Source organism: Camelina sativa, chromosome 7 (genome assembly GCF_030686135.1).
Source record: "Camelina sativa cultivar CO46 ecotype springtype chromosome 7, ASM3068613v1".
NCBI classification, from domain to species: Eukaryota; Viridiplantae; Streptophyta; class Magnoliopsida; order Brassicales; family Brassicaceae; genus Camelina; species Camelina sativa.
The window spans coordinates 10,090,972-10,107,156 of record NC_141886.1 but is presented as its reverse complement, the minus strand read 5'-3'; the positions used below and the strand labels follow the sequence as shown (position 1 = coordinate 10,107,156).

Below are 16,185 nucleotides of genomic sequence, written 5' to 3'. Positions count from 1 at the left end.
GAGCTCCTATGGATCTATTAACAACAATTTATGTTTTTTCAATCTATCTATCTATATTTGTTGTAAGCTTGTGTTTGATTAGACTATTTTATACAACCGTTAGGTTGATAAGTTTCTATTTTTTATCTCTCTTTGGGATTGAATGAATGGTAACTGTTTGGGCAAAAATAATCGATTCGTTTAGAGACTACGGAAACAAGAAATAGATGGTGAATAGCTGTTTTTATTGATCAAAGTCTCGAGCTCAAATACAAGAATTCAAGGCACAACGAATCAATCTATAAACCCTAGCCGCGTTCTTGAGTCGAGTCGTGTGTCTTGTGTTCTAGGTCTCTTGCTTTTCTCTCGATGATCTCTCTCGTGGAGGTCGCTCTCCTTTTATATAGAGATCCCTTTACCCTAATCCCTTAGGATATGTCTTGGGCTTGCCGACCATATCTATAATAGAGTCGGTCACGAGACTCTTGGCCCATTAACGATGTCGGTCATTAGACTCTTGGTCCATTAGCAGATCTAGTCGCGTGACTTTCGGCCCATTGACGAAGTTAGTCGCAAGATTCTCAGTCCCGTGACAGAGTCAGTCACGAGATTCTCAGTTCATTGAACCAATCAGGAAGCTTTTCTTTTTACAAGATAAATTCATATTTACGTTGACTTTATCCAATAAAATATGCATTGACTAAATTTATTTATTTATGATGATAAAATTATGTCCAACAGTAACAATTATTTTTGGGAAAAAAAAAGTCTATGACCAACCAATCAAGGATTAGAAATTAGAACAAAATTATTTGACATAATTAAAAAAATAGTAGAAATTTATAAACACAGTAATATATGAATCTCAAATAATCCAAAGATAAAAATATAAATTAAATAAAACAATCTAAAACCACTACAATAAATTTTAAAATACAGTATTAGAAAAAAGACGCAAATATTAATCTTTCATTTTTTTTGATTAACATATTAATCTTACATATTCCAAACTGAAATAGGAGAAAGTAGGAGAAAATTTTGGTTTAAAAAATAAGAAAAATTTGCCTTCTCATTACAAAAGTTTTACCAATAGAACAAAGTTGAAACCAATATTTTTGAATAAAGAATTTTGTTAGATGAAAAATACTGAGAATATCTATGTTTCTATAGAAGTGATTATTTACATTGTTTATAATTAATAATTTACTGTATATTTTTTTAATCCTTTTTCTGTAGAATTAATAACTTAAAATATAAAATAAGTAAATAATGTTAAAATTTCAAATTTAATGAATTAGATATATATAATCTCCTTATAATTATTTTTAAAAAAACACTGTTTAATGTTTTTAATTTTTAGATAATTATAATTTTATATTATTAATATTGTTTAAAACAAAATATATTGTTTTTTTTGTTGTTATCATAAATCCTCTATTAAATATTAACTTTTACACATGTCAAAATCTCAAATTGATAACTAGACACGTGACAAAATCCTGTTAATGGCTAACTTTGAAAACCTAACTTTATATAATAAAATTCTAGAACAAATACAAATTTGACATGCGTCTAATTATTATTCATGCATAGAAAAAAATATTAAATCTGAGTTTAATTTTGTTAAACATCATTTAAACATTCACACGGAATAGGAAAAAAAATAAATTTAATTTGGAAACAACATTAATTTACAAAGATTAAATAATTCGAGATTTAAAGTTCATTTTTTTAGTTTTTAAAGATAAAACAAATTATAGAAAAAATGAAAAAAGCAGAAAAATACGGCCACACAGAAATATACAAAATTTAAGAATGTGGAAAAAAATGAATTCAATGAAAGAAATGTGAGGAAGGTAAAGTAAAGATGGTAAATTGAGAAAGTTAAAAGTTATTGTAGCATGAGAATTTGGATAACCATCATATGAAGAACAAGTAAAATAATAATATATTGGTAGGGTAATCAAGAAAACAATTCAAATTTTTATTTAAAAAAAAAAGTAGAGATTGATGGTCAAAGTATATAAAGTAAAAATGAACAAAAAAAGTATTTTGGATCCTCTCCCAGTATCTTTAATACTTCATCACTCAAACTTCTCAATTCCTCCCTCCCTTCTTAAGATTTCAAATGCATCTTTGAATGCCTATAAAATACATGATATAGAAAAAGGTAATATTAGTAAATAGCACAAATATAGAGTAAAATAAACAAAATAACATAAAAACATTTTTTATAGGAAAATACAAATGGGCCCATGTTTTTGTGGAGTAAAATTACATAATTACCTTTTTTGTTTTAGTGTTAGATAGAAAAAGTGAAAGATTCGGTGAGATTTTTAAAAATAGCATGTAATATTTATATTTTACATGTTATATTGAACTAAATAGCGTTTAACATATAAAAATAGTGTGTTACACAAAAGAGTAACGTGTTAAAAAAGAGAAATTTTCTAAATATTACTTGTAGTTCAAAAAAATAACATGTTCCAAAAAAAATAACAGAAGTTCCAACATGAGTGGGCATGAGAGAAGAGAGAGAGTGAGAAAGAAAGAAAGAGAGAGAGAAAAAATGATAGAAGTTTTCATGTGATTGACATGAGAAAACAAATAAAAGAGGAGTGAGAGAGAGAATGTTATTTATGTTTATGTGAATAAAAAAAATGATATGATATTTAAACAAATAACGTGTGTAATATATGTAGTGGGTATAAGAGTAATTGTATATGAAGAGAGATAAAGCATTGTCACATCAATAATAGTTTTTTTCAGTAGTATATGATATTGTAGAAATTAAAAAAAAAAAAAAAAAAAAAAAAAAAGGTGAATCCATTCATACTTTATTGAAGAGTGTGTGATTATGAATATAGTTACATAGACCATGTATTTATCTTGTACCTGAAGTCATGAAAGGGAATGAAAATTTCTTAGCAATCGGAAAGGGAGTAAAGTAACATCTAATTTTTCGACTCCACGCAGAGCCGATAACTAAAAAAGATTCGAACCTTTGACCCTTGGAATTATTATCCTACCTTTTAACCAGGTGAATCAATGAAATTTTTAGGGAAAAAGGGCTGAATATTCACTATATTATTTGGAGGACACAAGTATGTGCTTCACCTGCATGTGTCAAGGGTAGGCTCTGACTCCACGTCTAGGGTCCTATGGCTAAAATGAGCAAAAAGATTATGAACATGACAAGTAGATGTAGATGATATAGATACAATTTCAATTAAACCAATATTTTTATGTAACTAAAGATAATTGATTTGGAAACAAATAAAAAGTGAGTTTAAGATAAAAATTAAAAAAACCTGCTTGATGAATAAGTAACCAAAAGGTTCTAAGCATTTATAAGTGATATATATGAGATGGGCCACAAAACAGTTCAACAAAGAGGAAGCCCATTGAAGTCTAGTCAACACTCTCAAGTGAAGACAAAGTTGACTGTACATGAAACTCCTCTGCTCCATAACAAATTTGGTGTCTTGCAAGATAAGGATGATGACTAGTTCTCCACAGCTGTCACAATGACTCATCTTATTCTAGAATTTTCCTTCTGTCTCTATATAAGTCATTGTATTCCAAGAGTGTAACATAACCTAAGATTATAATAAAGAATCAAGTTTTCTCAAAGTTCTCATTTTATCTTCATGGTATCAGAGCCATTGTAAACCTTAACAGGTCCATAAATGGCTATTTCGTACCATTTTCCTGATAATATTCATGTCACTAGTACCCTCACCATTAAGCTCAACAATACCAACTATCTCCTTTGGAAAACTCAGTTTGAGTCTCTTTTGTCATGTCAAAAACTCATTGGGTTCGTGAATTGTGCTGTCACAGCTCCACCTCGTACCACTTCAACAACAAACAATGAGGAAGTTCCAAATCCACAGTATGAAGCCTGGTTCTGCACAGATCAACTCATTCGGTCGTGGCTATTTGGTACTCTGTCCGAAGAAGTCCTCGGGTATGTTCACAACATTACTACCTCTAGAGATGTTTGGATTTTTTTAGCTGAGAACTTCAATAAGAGTAGCATTGCTAGGAAATTTACTATTTGCCGTAGTCTATGGGTTTTAGAAAAGAAAGACATGTCTTTTGCTGCTTACTGTCGTGAGTTTATAGCCATTTGTGATGCCTTGAGCTCTATTGGCAAACCCATTGATGAGTCCCTGAAAATATCTGGGTTCTTGAATGGCTTAGGTTGTGATTATGATCCAATCACGACTGTCATTCAAAGCTCTCTGAGCAAGCTCTATCCGCCAAGTTTTGGTGATGTGGTCTCTAAAGTCGAAAGCTTTGACACCAAGCTTCGATCATACAGTGTTCCTGACTCTGTTACTCCACATCTTGCGTTTCATACTTAACCAAATGGCTATGGCAATAAGTCGAGAGGAGGCTAATGTGGTAGAGGAAGATCTTCAGGACAGAACAGAGGACGTGGTGGTTACTCTTCACGCGGCAGAGGCTTTTCTCAACATCAATCCAACCCTCAAGCCTCTGGAGAATAACCAATCTGTTAGATTGGTGGTCGAACTGGACATATTGTGACTGACTGCTGGAATCGGTTTGACCACAACTACCAACGACCTGATGTAGCTCAAGTGTTCTCCTCTCTGCAAATCTCCGACGGGAATGATTGGGTCACTGACTTTGGAGCTACAGCTCATGTCACTTCCTCTGCTACAAACCTGCAGTCAGCAACAACATACAATGGGAATGACACAGTTCAGGTTGGAGACGTGACATTTCTACCTATAACTCATGTTGGCTCTACTACCATTGCTTCCACTGCAAGTAAACTCTCGTTAAATGAAGTACTTGTATGTCCAATTATGCAAAAGTCTCTTATATTTGTGTCTAAACTGTGTGATGATCTACCTTGTGGAGTTTGGTTTGATTCTAACAAGGTATGTGTTGTTGATATAACAAATCAGAAGGTGGTAGGAAAGGGTCCTCGAAGTAGTGGGTTATATGTGTTGGGGAATCAAGAATTTGTAGCTTTGTTCTCTAACCGTCAATGTATAGCCTCCGATGATACATGGCATCATAGACTTGGACATTCAAATTCTCAAATTCTTCAACAACTTAAGAACAGCAAGGAGATCGTTTTGAATAAGAGCATCAACACCTCCATTTGTGAGCCTTGCCAGATGGGGAAGAATAGTAGGCTTCAGTTTTTTTCTTCGGATTCTTGATTTTTATGTCCCCTAAATCGCATACATTGTGATCTTTGGGGACCATCACCAATTGTATCAAATCAAGGATTTAAATACTATGTTGTTTTTGTGGATGATTTCTCAAGGTTCACTTGGTTCTATCATATGCGAGCAAAATCTGAGTTTATTGCAATCTTCAAAGTTTTCCAAACAATGGTTGAGAATCAATTAAAGACTAAGATCAAGGTTTTTCAGAGTGATGGAGGTGGAGAGTTTACAAGCAATCTTTTTAAACAACATCTGTCTGAACATGGAATCATTCATAGAATCTCATGTCCTTACACTCCTCAACAAAATGGGATTGCTGAAAGAAAACATAGACATCTAGTGGAGCTTTGTCTATCAATGATGTTTCATAGTCATACTCCTCGATCTCCAACACTGGGTAGAAGCCTTCTTCACAGCAAGCTTCATCTCTAATCAACTTCCCTTTGCAAATCTAAAAAATTGCAGTCCCTATGACTTACTGTTTAATCAAAAATCGAACTACAACATGTTGAGCATGTTTGGATCTGCCTGTTATCCATGTCTCAGACTAATGGTCAGTCATAAGTTCGATCTGAGATCTCTGCAATGTGTATTTATGGGGTATCATACTCAGTATAAAGGATACTGGTGCCTATATCCTCCAACGGGTAAAGTCTACATATCAAGACATGTAGTATTTGATGAAAACTGTTTTCCATTCACCAAACAGTACAAGTTGTTAATCCCTGCTTATTAAACTCCTCTGCTTCAAGCTTGACAAGCAGCTTCAGTAACTCCAAATAGAAATTCCCCTGCAGAGCAGACAACATCTCCACCTGTTTATCCTCATCATGCGACAGGTCAGACAACAGTCCAGCAAGTGTCTAATCAGGTTCTAAATGAGACAGTCGAGTAAGACAATAATCACATTCTCAGTGAGAGTGAAAGTTCTACAACTGATAAAACAGATAACTCTGCATCAGACGAAGAACAACAAGAAGAACAACAAGAGAAACAAGAGCAATAAGAGCAACAAGACAACGACAACAACACTCATCCCATGACTACTAGAGCAAAAACTGGAATTCATAAACCTAACACTAGATATGTTCTCCTCACATCAAGATTTGCTCCTGTCGAACCGAAGAATATTATAGAAGCTTTAAAACATCCCAGTTGGAACGATGCTGCTAATGATGAGATAAGTAATATTCACATGTTGCATACTTGGGATTCGGTTGAGCCTACAGAAGATATGAACATTTTGGGATGCAAGTGGGTTGGTAAAACCAAACTCAAACCGGATGGGTGTGTTGATAAACTTAAAGCACGTATTGTTGCCAAGGGCTTTGATTAAGAAGAAGGGTTGGATTATCTTTCAGCCCTGTTGTACGAACTACAACTATACGTATGGTTCTTGATGCTGCTACAACTAAAGACTGGGTGATAAAACAACTTGATGTCTCAAATGCTTTTCTTCATGGAGAACTACAAGAATCAGTCTTCATGTTGCAGCCTCATGGCTTTGTTGATGCACAAAGACCATCTCATGTATGTCGTCTTACGAAAGCACTCTACAGACTTAAATAAGCTCCGAGAGCCTGGTTTGACACTGATGTTCATATATTTTACCTTGTTTTCCCTTAGTTTATTCACAACTTTTGCATCTTTTGCTATCCATTTAGGCCATTATTGTGTAGCTTTAGGACTAATCATGCATTAGAGTTTAGTTGCATTGCATTTGCATCTTTTCATGCATAAACAGGTGATTTTGGAGCTTAAGGAGCACGGAAACAATCCTGAGGAGAAGTGAAGCAATCTTGAAGGGAAAGCAAGAGAGTTAAGGCTGAAGAACCAAGGTCCAGAGTCCAACTCGACCAAGCACTCGACCGAGTGGGTAGATGGACTCGACCGTGTGGAGTGTGCACGAGAGAAGCCAGCTCGACCATGGACTCGACCGAGCACTGGTCGAGTTGACCGAGCCGTTGACTACTTTGACTTTTTCTATTTTTAGGGCTTCCACCTCCTCACCTATATAAGGCCTTGTACCTGCAGCCACCAAAGTGTGCAACTTTTTAGATATTCCCTAAACCTAGTTTTTACCTTTTTTAGTTTTATTCCTTTTGCATATTTATTTTTAAGATTTTGTACTTCCTTATGAAAGAAGACTAGATTCTTATATTTTGTTGGTTCTATAACTTTCAAGATATTGAGAATTTGAGTTTCATCCTTTCATCAATATTGAAGATCTTTGTTTAATCTTTCTAATAATGCAAGTTTCAATATTTTCTGGGTTTTTGACTTTGATCACCATGTATTGTTGTGAGTAGTTTCCTTAGGATCTTGAGGATGGGTTAGGATGGATTGATCTTGTGGTTTGTGTGACTTGGTCAAGCTTGATTGTTGTAGATCTCTTCTAGGGTAGATGATCTTAATGCTGATTCTATATCTGAGAGGGTAGAGTCTGATTTCAAGCTTCTTAGCATCACACCAATGTTTAGGAAGCATAGATAAGTCTAGATCTAGAGCTTACCATTAGGCTTGCTAAGAGATTAGAGGTCTTGTTTGGTTTGAGATGTATTGCTTAATGCCTGCTTGTGTAGATTCTTTACTGTGTGAGAACAAGTCTAGAATTGCATAGGTTTGATTGTTTCTTGACCATGAGAGTGGGAGAAACTTGTCTTAGATTAATATGTCTAGAGGGTAGCTCAAAGTTTGCTTGAGATTTGTTGACCAAGTTAGATAACCACAATGATTAGTCCATCCCATGAATCCATCCTCAGGACCTCCTTTGTTTATTGAAATCTTAGTCTTAATCCTGTTGCTTGCTTGTTGTTTGATTGGATTTAGCATTACTCTGCTTTTTATTGCATTGCTCTGTTTCTGCGTCTAGTCTAGCTCGACCACCCACTCGACCTACACTCGGTCGAGTGCTGCTCGAGTTCATCCCCAGAACTCTGTGTCTATGATTTGTGTTTGTCTTGTTTCATTCCTGTTTCATTCCAGTTGCATACATTTAGTTTTCAGTTCATTAATTATCTTGCATTAGTTCATTAGTAGTAGTCTTTGTTTCTGTTCTTGCTTTATCACTGTTTCAATCATTCAGTTTCATTTGCATCTAGTTGTTAGTTCTTGTAGTTTATTTTCTGCATTTTACATTTTCTTCCTAGGATTGTTAGTGACAAACAATCTTTACATTTGTCTTAACTTAGATTCATATGCATATCTTAATTGTTCACAAACACTCATTTAGGATTGATACCTCTTGTACTGCAATAGCATAAGGGGAATTGAAACACCCATCCATCATTCCATTCATATCTCACCATTGCATACATCATCATTCACACCACAAAATAAACTTGTTCCAATTTGGAGCCGTTGCCCATTTGAGTGTGTTTTTGTGACATTTAGGATCCATATTAGTCTAAGATTAAGTTCTTTTATACGCTTGTGAGGTTGTTGTACTCGAATCTTCTATTTCTGGGTTGAAGCTCCATTTCAGGTACCACTCGACCAGTCACTCGACCACCACTCGACCGAGTCGTGATCGAGCACCTGCTCGAGCCAGAAGCCGGATCTCTATAACCATCATTTTCCAGTCGACTTGACCTCCTACTTGAGCCTGTGCTCAGTCGCTTGCCTAGCAAAAATCGTTTGTGTTTGTTAATGCACACAAGGTCTAAAGGAAAGGACAATCTTCTTAGGCCTATTGACAACATCAACAACAAGACCAAGAGTTTAGGAGCTAAGCAAAGGAGAGTTGTTCAGCAACAACAAGAGGTTATAGTAGCTATGGATCAACAGGATCAGGTTCAGAGACCAAGGAACATTGGTGCTGGAGATGCACCCAACACTCACAACCAAAGAGCTGGCATTGTGCCACCAACTGTTGCCAACAACAATTTTGAGATCAAGAGTGGATTGATCTCAATGATTCAGGCCAATAAATTCCATGGATTGCCTATCGAAGATCCACTAGATCATCTTGATGAGTTTGATAGAATCTGTGGTCTTACCAAGATCAATGGAGTAAGTGAAGATGGTTTCAAGCTGAGGTTGTTCCCTTTCTCACTTGGGGACAAGGCTCATTTATGGGAAAAGACTCTCCCTACTGGTGCAATCACTACTTGGGATGCATGCAAGAAGGCTTTCTTGGCCAAGTTTTTCTCCAATGCTAGGACAGCAAGACTAAGGAATGAGATCTCTGGATTTGCTCAAAGGAGTAATGAAAGCTTTTGTGAAGCTTGGGAGAGATTCAAGGGATACCAAACTCAATGTCCTCATCATGGTTTCAGTGTGGAGTCTTTGTTGAGCACATTGTATAGAGGAGTGCTTCCCAAGTTCAGAATGCTTCTTGATACAGCCTCCAATGGAAACTTCCTCAACAAGAATGTGGAAGAAGGCTGGGAGTTAGTAGAGAACCTTGCACAGTCTGATGGGAACTACAATGAGGACTATGACAGAACCATAAGGTCATCATCAACTGATCAAGAAGACAAGTACAAGAAGGATCTGAAAATGGTGAATGAAAAGCTTGATAGGATCTTGCTAAGTCAGCAAAAGTCTATTCACTTTGTTAGTGAAGAGGAGCCTCCAGTTCAAGAGGGAGAGAATGAGTTTGCTGAGTTATGCTATATGCAAAACCAAGGAGGTTTCAAGGGTTATAACCAAGGAGGGTTTAGGAAAAATAATCTGTCCTATAGGAGCACAAATGTGGCCAACCCACAAGATCAAGTCTACCCTCCTCAACAGCCTCAACAGCACCAAAACTATGTCCCCAAACAACAACAACAGGTGTTCCAGCCCCAGTTGTGTCCCCCACCAGGGTTTCAGACTAACCAAGGCCAGGAACAAGACCTTAGAGCCATGGTACAACAGCTGTTGATTGGTCAAACACAAGGGAAGATAGAGGAAGCCAAACAGTTTGCTGAGCTAAACCAAAGGCTCACATCTCAATACAATGATCTGAATATGAAGTTTGAGGGTCTGAATTCCAGAGTTAAGTACATGGAGAGTAACATAGCCTCTTCTTCAGCTCCAAAACCCAACCAACTCCCTGGAAAAGCTGTCCAAAATCCAAGGGAGTTCACAGCCAAAGCCATTCAAGTTCATGAGGAAGAAGCCACTGAGGACAGTGCAGTTCAAGTTTGGGGGAATTCATTAGTTACTGAAGCCCCAAGTGATGTTTGTAAAAAGCAATTGGAGCTCGCACCTGAGCTCGACCATGGACTCGAGCAGCCACTCGACCGAGTGCGTGCTCGAGTGGTCGATCGAGCTGGACAGTCCGAGGCTGTCAAGCCTGCTAAGTACACTCCTCCTGCTTACAAGCCACCTCTTCCATTCCCAGGACGTTTCAAAGCACAAAAGATTAAGGAGCTTAGGGAAATCATTGAGAGAAAGGAGATGATGGCTAAGCAACAAGAAGAAGAGAGGGTTTTAAAGGAAAAAGTTGTGGTTGAGGAAGTGTTGGCCATACAAGAGATCACCATTGCTTACCAAGAAGAAGAGAGAGGACCTGCCTTGGAACAGTATGATCCATATCCTCTCTACAAAGACTTTTTGCTTGATTTGTCAAAGAAGAAGGCTGAAGCTCAAGATGAGAAGGATCTTGAGGACCTTGGAGGAGTTATCATTCCAATCAAGCTTAAGGATCCAGGTCCATTCTATCTGCCTTGCACACTTAGTTACCTCCACTACAATCAATGCCTTTGTGATTTGGGAGCTTCAACAAGTGTCATGCCATATTCCATAGCTCAAAAGCTTGGGAGAACTGACTTCAAATCTACTAAACTCCATGTGTGCCTAGCTGATGGGACAAATAGAGAGGTAGTTGGGAGGTTAGAGAATGTCCCAATCAAGATAGGAAGAGCAAGGATCCACACTGACTTTGTGGTGATAGAGATGGACAAGGAGCCTGAAGATCCAATCTTACTAGGGAGGCCATTCTTAGCTACTGTTGGAGCAGTTATTGATGTCAAGGAAGGTCTTGTGACCTTGAACATTGCTGAAGATATAGTTATGAAGTTCAATATCTACAATCCAACCAACCTTCCCACCATTGATGACCAGCCTTTTACTATCAAGGACAAAGGTGGTCAAGAAGGGTTAAGTGATAAGGCAACTCCAAAAGCTGAGCTCCCACTTCAAGAGGATTCTGTGGAAAAGCTTAAGAGGTCAGTTCAAGAGTTGACTAGTATGGTTGAGGATCTTCAAGTAAAGCTGAACAAGAGGTCTTTGAGGAAAGCAAGACCAAGGCTCAAAATCAAGAAGAAATATGGTTTGTGTGCTAAGGGTGAGGTGATCAAGGATCAACTTCACAGTGACCAAGAGGTTCCAGGGAGTATTTCATCACCTCCTTGGTATCTAGATCAAGTCTAAGAAGGAAATCAAAGTCAAGCTTAGTGACTTTAAACAAGCTCACTAGGGAGGAAGTCCCTAAGGTATCCTTTGTAAATATGGTTTAATTTGTTAGTAGTTTTGATGTGTTTTCTTTTATGTTTTTGTTGGACAGGCTTTTTATTAAGAATGTAGTTGGGTAAGAAGAGATTTGGACTTGGGCAAGGAGGTTCGCAAGCCCACTCGACCAGGCCACGAGAGGTACTCGATCGAGCTGGGTAAGGATTAAGGCCCATTTGGTTTCCAAAGCTTCTAAACGATCGAGTGGAGGGAGAAAAGGAAGAAAAATTTTGAAATTTCAAATTGGTCAAGGAGCTCGACCACGTGCTGGTCGAGTGTGGGGTCGAGTGGTAGCTGAAAAGCAGGTCAAAGATTCCCATTTCAAATTTGAATGGTATGGACGCTCCACCCTTGTCTCCTTGTCCCCTTAGCTTCTTTATATACTCCTAGCACGAGATCATACCTCTCACACTCTCTCATTTGCTCAAAATATCTAAATTCAAGCTTTAAAGTCTCTCTCAAGTTCATCTTTTGCTCAAGGCTTAGTTCTTTCTAGTTTTTGGGTCACTAACCTATTAACTTTAAGCTTTGAGTTTATTCCTCTCAGTTTTTGTTCAAAAATGTCTTCCAAGATCACTAAGAAGTCCAAGCAAGCAGCTGCAATCTCTAAGGGTCGTCATGATGTTGATTTAGAATCAAGAGAGGATGCTGGAAGGTCCACTCGACGTCCCACTCGAGCATGCACTCGACCGAGTGGCCGTCCGAGTGACCGACCAAGCCAGCGTGCGAGTTCCAGAAACCCAGCTGTTGAGGAAGATCCTGAGAGAACTGAATCAGAGGAGGAAAGGGAGCCAACACTCAGTGAGTTTATGAGGAGAGCAAGGGCCAAAAGAAAGAGGCCAGCTGTTGAGGTTGAACAAGAGGGGAGTGAAAGTGAGAGTGAGGAAGAAGAAAGTGAGGAAGAAGAACTAATGGATGATGGAGAAGCTGAGTCTTGTGGATTGTCAAAGAAGCAGCTTTATGATGCTTTCATGAGGATGGAGTTCTTGGGAACCAGATATCCACATAAGGAGACCATGGAGAAGCTTGCCATTGATGAAGATGTGGAGTGTCTCTTTGAGAAGAGCAGCCTTACCAAGTTCATGGGGCTTTGTATGGAGGGGTATAGAGAGGAAAGCTGTGAGTTCCTAGCCACTGTCAAGCTGCACACATATGTGAGGAAGGATGCTGTAGTAGGAGCTGGTCACATTTCTTTCACAATCAAAGGGAAGAAGCATGAGCTCTCAATGAAGAAGTTGGTTGATGTGTTTGGTTTTGAGGTTGGGAGCAATAGGAGCTTGATGGTTCCAAGAGAAGAACTGTATGCTGTGTGGGAAACCATTGGGGATAACAAGCTCTACTCATCCTCCAACTCCAAGAGCTCAAGGATTAGGAGCCCAGTCTTGAGGTACTACCACAAAGCTCTTGCCAACACCTTCTTTGCTAGGAAGGAAACTGGAAACATCAATGAGAGAGAGCTAAAGATGATTGACTTGGCTCTCAATGGAGTTCTTCTTCAAGCAAGGAATGGAACCATCATCCTTGGTAGCACTGTGGAGACTGATCTTGCAATGGTGCTGATAGACCATATGATATATTTGAGAAGTTGGGTAGGCAAGCTTGAGAACAAGGGTTCAAGAGGAGCACTTACCATTGGAGGCATCATTACTCCAATTCTTCAAGCTGCTAACATTCCACTTAGAGGAGAAGGGGTCTCACCAAGATGGATTGATTCCAGCTACCTAACCTCTACACTCATCCTAGCCAAGGAGATGCATCAAGGAAACCATATCTTTAACTTTGAGCTGCCAACAGTTGGGAAGAAACAAGTGATCCTACCAAACAAAGAGCTCACTACCATTCAAGAAGGAGCCAACATTGATTTTTGGCCAGCTGATGAGTACTTATTTGATGGAGTAGTACAGCCTAGAGTTGATGCAGTTGGAGATGTAGAGATGGGTGATGTAGAGGAGCAGTTCTACTTTGAGAACTATGAGCCCAATCCAAGGGATAGTAGAGGAGTGAGAGAGCATAGCAAGAGGTTGACATTGCTGCAAAAGTGGAACAAATGGCATGGGAAGAGGTTTGACAAGCTCAAGAAGAAGGTGACCAACATGGCTAAGTCCATTAGAGGCTTGAAGAAGGAAGTTGCTGACTTGAAGAGTGGAAACTCTTCACCAACTCCATCAAGCCCTTTGAGGAGGAGTGGCTCAACTAGAGCACTTTCAAGAGTTGCAAACCCTGTGGAACCAGCTAGAGCTTCAATGTATGAGCCAAATCAGAGGAAGAGGAGCTCAAGTACCCGAGAACAACAGTTTTCGAGGCACTCGACCGGGTCACTCGAGCACCCACTCGACCGAGCACCTTGGAGCCACTCGACCGAGTTCCAGCCTAGACCACCATTTGGCTTCCCACCTCCAGCTGCTTATCCAGGCTATCCAGGTTACCCCCCCCCCATACCACCCCAATACTTTATGGATCCAGCACTATACCATCAGTACCAGCAGTACCAGACTCAAGATACGGAGACTCGCGGTCCAGCTCGACCCCCCCCCCCACTCGGACATGCACTCGACCGAGTCACGGTCGATTGGCATTGTCGAGCTGCCCCAATCACCTTCCTCCAGTCACCAGCAGGACCCCAGCTACACCTTTGATAGTATGCAGGAGGATGTGGACAGCTTCTTCTCCAATCCTTGAGGTAACATTATCACCTTACCATTGTATATACCATAGCATTTCATATGTTGTGTTTTGTTTTAAGTCTTGAATCCTCAAGCAAATTTCTTTCACACAAGGGACTGTGTGATTTAAGTTTGGGGGAGAGTTTGAGATAGCATTTGACATTGTGTTTTGTGATTCTTATTTCAAATTTTTAGCATAATTATGTTAATACTTGCATAGCATCTAAGACATAGAAAAACCCTAAAAATTTAAAAATTTTTGCAAAAATCTTTATAAAAAAAGAGTGTTCATGTAGTTTGCACTGCACATTAGGATCTTGTTTAGCATGTTTCATATAGGATTGTATAGTACTTGCATTAGGGATCTATGATGAGTATTCCCTTATTAGCTTGTTTATTCACTAGACTAGGATCAATGCCCAAGTTAATAGTACTTTGATGCTAGTTGAGTGGTTAGAATAAGATTGAACCAAGCCTTGAATTCCTACATTGCATTTGGTCTAAATTGAAGCATGTTGAGATTTGAAACCATTTCCTATTTATAAGAACCTAATATTGACTTTCAATTATCAATGTGTGCAATGCTTTAAACTCATGGATACCATATACATATTTGGATCATCTTCTTCCTTTTTACCACTCTTGTTGATCCAAGTAGCTGATTTCCTCATTAAGAATCAGTTCGCCTACCCCTAAACCAAACCTTCTTTCAAGCCATGTTTATTCTTGTGAGTGTGAGGCCTATTTTTGGGATTGAGCTTGGTAGAAAGTGTTAGGTTTGAACTGACAAGAGTAAAGCCTTGTGTAGTTCTAGTTTGCATTTTTCAAACTAGATAGGACTAGGTGGTTCACTTGTTGGGTTTGGGACTTGGCTATTATGAAAAAGAAAAGAGGAAAAAGAGAAAGAAAAGGTTAGAGTCTTTAGGAGGGGAATATGTTTAAGAAAATTTAAAGTCTAGTGAAAGAATGGGAAGAATAAGGTTGTTTAAAGATGGTTCTAGTTAAAGAAAAGAAAGAAAGAAAAGAGAAGTCTAGCAAAATGCTTATATGTCTTAAGAATAAGAAGAAAAGAGAATCATAGCAAATAAGTAAGAATCCCCCATTCCACTAGAAAGATCAAATAAGAAACTTCTCCTAAGACTTTAAAACCAAAAGAGAAAAGGGTGAAAAAGAAGAAAAGAAGTTAAAGGGTAGCACTAGGACCAATTGGGTTTAGATTGATAGGATAAACACTTTGGGTGCCTTTGGGTAGACAAGGTTCTGTTCTTGTATGTGTCTAAGTGTTCTTATCTTTAGCATTCTTCTAAAGCTCAATCCATTTTTTTTTTATGAGAGAACCTTGATATTGATAAGCCCTACTCTAAAAAGAGACCATCATTGTCTCTAAACCTTTTACTGCCAAGCCAAATGAGTTTAAGCATTGCATAGAATTGATTCATGTTCTTGATTAATGAATGTTAAAGGAAATGGTTGATTTGAATGCATGTGGATGTCTAAGGCTCAAATCAGTGAAGGTTGTGATATGCTTGTCTAAAGTCTTTAAGTATAGCTCATTCAACTTGCATCATAGTACTAGTAACTTGGACATTGATTCTAGATAGTCTATTTGCAAGCTTTAGGAGCTGAGATCCCACTTTCAAACCTCACCTACCTTCTTGTGTCTTGATTATTTGCTTGAGGGCAAGCAAAGACTAAGTTTGGGGGTGTTGATGTTCATATATTTTACCTTGTTTTCCCTTAGTTTATTCACAACTTTTGCATCTTTTGCTATCCATTTAGGCCATTATTGTGTAGCTTTAGGACTAATCATGCATTAGAGTTTAGTTGCATTGCATTTGCATCTTTTCATGCATAAACAGGTGATTTTGGAGCTTAAGGAGCACGGAAACAATCCT

At 38.2% G+C, this 16,185-nt stretch overlaps 1 non-coding gene across 1 annotated transcript; it reads right to left on the bottom strand.

Moving 5' to 3' along the window:
• Positions 1-9,356: 9,356 nt before the first annotated feature.
• On the bottom strand, positions 9,357-9,463 carry LOC147941134 (small nucleolar RNA R71). Its single transcript, XR_015563050.1, has one exon. It is a non-coding gene; the product is annotated as a small nucleolar RNA R71 (small nucleolar RNA).
• Positions 9,464-16,185: the final 6,722 nt, after the last annotated feature.